The sequence below is a fragment of the Notamacropus eugenii genome, chromosome 3, assembly GCF_028372415.1.
Source record: "Notamacropus eugenii isolate mMacEug1 chromosome 3, mMacEug1.pri_v2, whole genome shotgun sequence".
In the NCBI taxonomy this organism is placed as follows: Eukaryota; Metazoa; Chordata; class Mammalia; order Diprotodontia; family Macropodidae; genus Notamacropus; species Notamacropus eugenii.
Window position 1 is genome coordinate 231,523,568 of NC_092874.1, and position 6,000 is coordinate 231,529,567.

A 6,000-nucleotide genomic window follows, 5' to 3' on the forward strand; every position below is an offset into this window, starting at 1 on the left:
TACGAGAGTGTAGTCTGGCCAGAGTCAGGACGCGCCCCCTTCGGAGAAGTACAAACACCCCCAGCCGCTGGGCCACACGTGTTCTGCTTACTGCCTGGGTCTCTGCGCAGAGGACAGAACTCCGCCCCATTGCATTTACTTCTGAAATGGGTTACAGCCGATGGACCAAGACACGTCCTCGCCCGCAGGACTCCGCAGCTGAGCTGTGTAGGGGCTGGCCGAGAGGGCAGAGTACAAGAAAGCAGCCATCCTCTCCAAGGCCTTCGCCTACAAGGGCCAGGGTCTCCAGGGTCTCCACCGCCCCCTGGGCCATCTCCAGCCGTCCTGATGAATGTCAGGCCACCGGACCCAGATGGATCAGGAGAAGAAGGTGAGGCTGGTGACCTCGCACAGCCCTCCCTCCCTCCCATTAAAGTCAACTGAAAGTCATGTCATCATCTTCCTGATGTCATGGTCCTTTTTAAGAGCAAAGGACAAACACAATTCCACCAACATATAGGAAAGGTACCAGACTGAATCCTGATGGGGAAATTCAAGAAAAAAAATCACTGAGTAATTTTTCCAGCCAAGGTTGGTAAAGGAGAACAGAAATACCTTTTGAAACTGGGAATAGGGTCATAGTGCAGAGCTGAATGCAGGGATTGAATAAGGGCTAGTGACTGTCCACTAGGGCGAGAAGACCTCCTGGATCTATCGCAGAGAGGTCTGATACTGTCCAAAGAGCAAGGACACATGCCAACTGGAAGGTCTGTCCCTCATATTCCAGAGCTGGGTCATAGATCCAGTGCACCTAAGTCTCAGGTCCAGGACCAGCAGTTGCGAGCTGAGGTCCTGTAGTAGAGAAGGAGCAGGAACAGAAGCAAACAGCAGCTATGTGGTTCTGACCCTGGCAGTACAATAGGATCTCAGATTCTACCTCCAGACCAGTCTGAAGATAAAGGAGAGCCTGCAATTCTATCACTCTGAATATGCATTTTTTTTTTTTGATTGCCTATAGTAGTTGAGTTCTGCAGCTTTCTACAGGAGCTCCAACCAGGGCCAAGTACACAGTTGTGTTGCTCTGACCCTAATTCAGATTAGGAGGTTGCACAACTCAGAGAACAAAGAAACCAATTAGGCTTTGCCCTGTATGAAGGCCTTAACACAGTCTAAAATTCAGAATTAAGGCTAGATTTCAGGAAGAATGAGCAAAGAAAAATAGATTCTTACCACAAAGAGCTTTTATGGTGATAGGAGCACCTAAGACACAAACTGAGAAGAGAATGGCCCCAAAACATCTACATGTATAACCTAAAGTAAAACACAACTTGGGCACAAGTTCAACTAGAATTCCTACAAGAAATGAGGCAAGGGGGTTGTTTTTTCATGTGTATCTTTTTAAGACTCACAAGATTATTTTATAAATGGAAGTGTTAGAGGAAAGAATTGGAAAAGAAATGAGAGCTATGGAAGAACATCTTAGAAAGAGAATTAACAACTTGATACAAGAGATACAAAACTTACCTAAGCCACAAAGTACCTGAAAATTAGAATGGGCCACACAGAAGTTAATGACTCCATGAGAGAACAAATATACTACAGGGCTGGGTCCTAGTTGTTGGGGAAAATGTTTTGCATTTCTGTTCTTCCTATGTCTTCTTACTAAGTATTCCTTTGTAAAAGTTAATTGTTGTTAATTTATTAAATGATATCAAGGATACACTGGAACATGGCTCAAGCCCCTAGTATTATTAGGAAGATACCTACTTCCTCTTCAGAGGTACCTTTAAAACCCTGAGGGAAATATATACCTGGCAAGTGCTCTGAGGACCAAACTCTTCAGTGAAGGTAGGAGTTGCACTAACCCTCCCCCCCCCCCCAAGGTATACAAAGGCCATATATACTACGGGACCTTTATATTGTATTCATTTGTGTATCTTTTTGATATGTGTACATCCTAACTCTTTGATTAGGTTATAATCATCTTATGAACAGGAATCTTCTCAGTTTGACATCCAAGATGCTCAGCACCACAAGGATGTTTTGTATGAACTGTAAATTGTTTTGTATAGCACCTACCATATAAACATGTGTAAACAAACTGATGACATGCTTATGATGATATGGAAAACAGCATGGTGTGGTAAAAAGTACCTTGAACTCTAGTGGATTCAAGAGACACAATCTCATCTCCATAAATTCCTCGCTATGTTATCCTGAGCACATGACTTGGAATCTCTGAGATATTTGATTTGCAACATGAGATATTTTGACTAGATAATCTCTAAGATACTTTTCAGTTCTTAACAATTTATCTAGTGATATGTAATGAAGAGTTTGAGACAAGAAGAGGAGTGTATGGAGTAGGGTTAGGGGAGAAAGGACAATTTCCAGAGGAGAGTTATATCACTAGAGGACTGGCCCAAAGATATGGCCCAAAATAGCCCCTGGGAAATATGAGGAACACTAGTCAGAGGATGAACACAGGTCACATGTTTGGGTCTGGGATGGGGTGAAGGTGAATAGAAGGCACTTACTGGGTTCCATGGGCAGCTGGATGAAGAGAAGGAGTTATTTTTATCATCAAACAGCACAGGAAGGAGATTCCCCAGTGAAAGAAAAAGGAACATAAAATAGTAAAGACTGCTTTTTTTTTTTCCTGAGCCCAATAAAAAGAACCTAGGGAGGGAGGGCTAGTATATGGGAGTCAGAACACTCAAGTTTGAAACTTTAGGCTCAGAGAAGCTAGAAAAGATTTGTTTCTAGAGACTGGGTTCTATGTCAAAGTTAGAGAAATAGATCTCAAGTGTTTTGCTTTTTCTGTGCCTTGGTTTTCATTTAGTTTTTCATTTTTTGATTTAATAAATGTTTTTGAGATTCTCCTGTGTGCAGAGCACTTCATTTGTTGTGGGGGAAAGATGCAAAAGAAATCAGTTCTATAATTTATAATCTTTTTGAGGAGATAAACACATAAGCAATAGAGAATTCCTTCAAAGTGAAACATAAAATTCAGTTAAAATAACATAAACCTTAAAAGAAAGCATTGAATGATGATATAAGACTGAGGAAATCAAATTGGAGTAAAATTAATCAGAGAATGCTTCTTGGAGAAGAGGAGTTTTGAATCAAGACGAAGTGGTAAAAGTGAATTAGTAGAGAAAGGACAGGAAGTTTAGGAGTGAAAGCACAAGAGGCAATAATTAGCAAATATCATTTTTTGGGAGGATAGTAAGTTAAATTGACCTGGCAGATCTACGGGGAGGTAGGATCTAAGGAAATCTGTGGTAGTTACATCAGAGTACAACGCAAATGAGGATATGGGTTCAATCCCATATCCCAGTTAATTTTGTTCTGTTTCATGACTAGAGATTGTGCCCCAACCCCTTTATGCCTGATCAGGAGGGGCAGGAACCTAGCCAGACAAGAGGGCATGGACTGTGGGCCTTCAATGCAGCAAGTCAATCCTTTTACATATCCCCAATTGATTCACTATCTCATGAATCACAGCAGTTTTTTCAAACCTTTTCATCCCTCCTTGAACCTTCTATAGCTCCTCCTCTCCAACGCTCTCAACTGAAAACCTTTGCTTATATTTTGGAAAAAAAAATGAAGTCCATTCACTAAAAGCTACTTCTTCTCCCCCCATCTCCACCTGCCTTCTGTCTCTGTAACTTTCTTTCCTTTCACTCTCTTTTCAGTTCTTTAGAGTCTGGCTTCTGACCTCACCATTCAATGGAAACAGTTTTCTCCAAAGTTATTGATGATCTCTTAATTGTGAAATCTAATGGTCTCTCAATTCTCCTACTTCTTGACCTTTGACACTGTCAGTCACCTTCCTTGATACTCTTTTCACTAGGTTGACTTTTCTCTAGTCAACAACATGACTTTTCTCTCTCCTAGTTCTATTTATACTTGTCTAATCACTCCTTCTCTGTCTCCTCGATCTTCATCCAGGTCATTTCCATGAAAGGGGCCATCTCCAGTGGTCCTGATCTAAATCTTGCCACTGGATCCAGATAGCTCCAGAAAAGAAAGTGAGACTGGTGACCTTGCACAGCCCTCCCTCACTTAAATCCAATTCACCTTCAAGTCATGGCATCGTCTTCCTGATGTCATGGTCCTCTTCAAGAACAAAGGATGAACAACACCCATTAATCACTGCTCTGTCCTGGTTTTTCTTCTCTTTCCCCTCTATACTATTTCACTTGATCTCATCATCTTCCATGGTTTCAGTGCAGATTATTCTCAGATCTACTTATCCAACTCTAACCTCTGACCTCCTGTCTCACATCTCCAATTGCTTTTTGGATGTCCTGTAGACATTTTAAACTCAATATATTCCAAACTGAACTCATTATACTTCCCTCCCCTCTTGTAAACTTCCATACTACTGTTGAAGCTATCACCATCTTCCCAGTCATCCAGGCTCACAAACCAACTCTAGCAGTTATGAAGGACTGCAGACAAAAAGCCCTTATGAACTTCAATCTGGACCATCTGAGTATGGAGCTTGTGGTCATTTTCATCAGATGGTTAGAATTAGTGGACAATGGAAGTGATCAGACTGGTAGAGGATGAGAATCATTGACCAAAGATGCTAGTAAGAGGCAAAAGAGCTGGATCCAGCCAGAGAAATGAAGAGTGGATTGAGCCATAATAGCAGTTAGTGAGACAATCTAGCTCCCCATTCACAGCCTTCTAGCTATCCCATCTATCCCAGAAGGATTTGCTTCCTATTTACCTCTCCACTATTCATTTACTGTTTTCCCCTCTGATCCAGTGGGTAGAGGGGTCTTTGGCTGTCAAAGAGGCCAAATTCCATTTTGGAAGCTTCGTCCATTGCTTCCTTTTGCTTCTTTGTTATTTGCAGTTATTAAAGACACACATATATGCATAACAGCAACAATGGGATAAAACTCTGGGTTTGTTGCACATGAATGTGTTGTTGTTTGTCATTTTTTTTCAAAGAGAACCGATGAATTATAGGGTGATGTCTAGACTCATGCATGAATTGGATTTACGTGAGGCAGAGTTGCACAAAGTCCTCGGCCTCACTCTCTCTTCCTGAGATGTCAAAGTGCAGGTGCAGGATAAAAGTCAAGATGATTGGAGATGGCCCGGGATACAGTGGATGACCATGGTGTCTTTTATGCCTGACCAAGCTCTTAAGTGCTTCACAGTGCTTAGAACAAATTGTTCTCCTCTTCACATTCCACCAAGTTAGGACATTCTCTTAACTCATCCACAAGTCTGAGGCCCATCAGTTACCTTCAACCCATCTGACAAGGTGTTTTATTGGTTGTGACCTCTACACATGCTACATGTGGCTTGGAGCCACAGGTGAGAATTGAGTGAATCACTGGACACCAAAAGTGGATGAGTAGTCCTGAAAAGGGCTCAGTAAAACCTCACACCAGAGGTGCTAATTCTCCTGAACACCCCATAATTCCATGAATGTTTAGAGTGGTATGGAAAGGGAGAAGTTTAACGGTAAAAGGGATGGAGATTTTTATTTTTTCCTAGCATATTTCAGGTAGCGGTAGAGCCCATGCTAGAGCATTTGTTATTTTTAACTACATTTATATTCACATCATACTTTGGACCTTTTCCTTTTTGAATCCATTGACTGGGTTCTGATGAGAGACTGATGAGGAAGCCCAAAGCCTTGGAGGTGGGTGGGTTTGGTTCTGTCTTTGAGATTAATTTCCAGTCAGTGTGTCAGGCATTTTTGAATGGCTTTTTCCAATAGTTGCATAGCAGAAACACGAGGCATTTTTTAAATGACCAGACTAGACTGGAGCATTCTCTCTATACCTCTCCTGAAGCATTCAGAGGAGGTGAAGATCCATGGCATGTGTACATGATCACTCATAGTACAGGAAATTAATCTTAGGACTCCCTGAGGAAGAGTTGCTTTAAAAAGTGGAAACCTTTAGAAAAACCTGGAAAGACTTACACGAATTGATGCAAAGAAAAGTTCGAAGAACTGGAAGAACAATGTATACAGTGACAGCAATATTG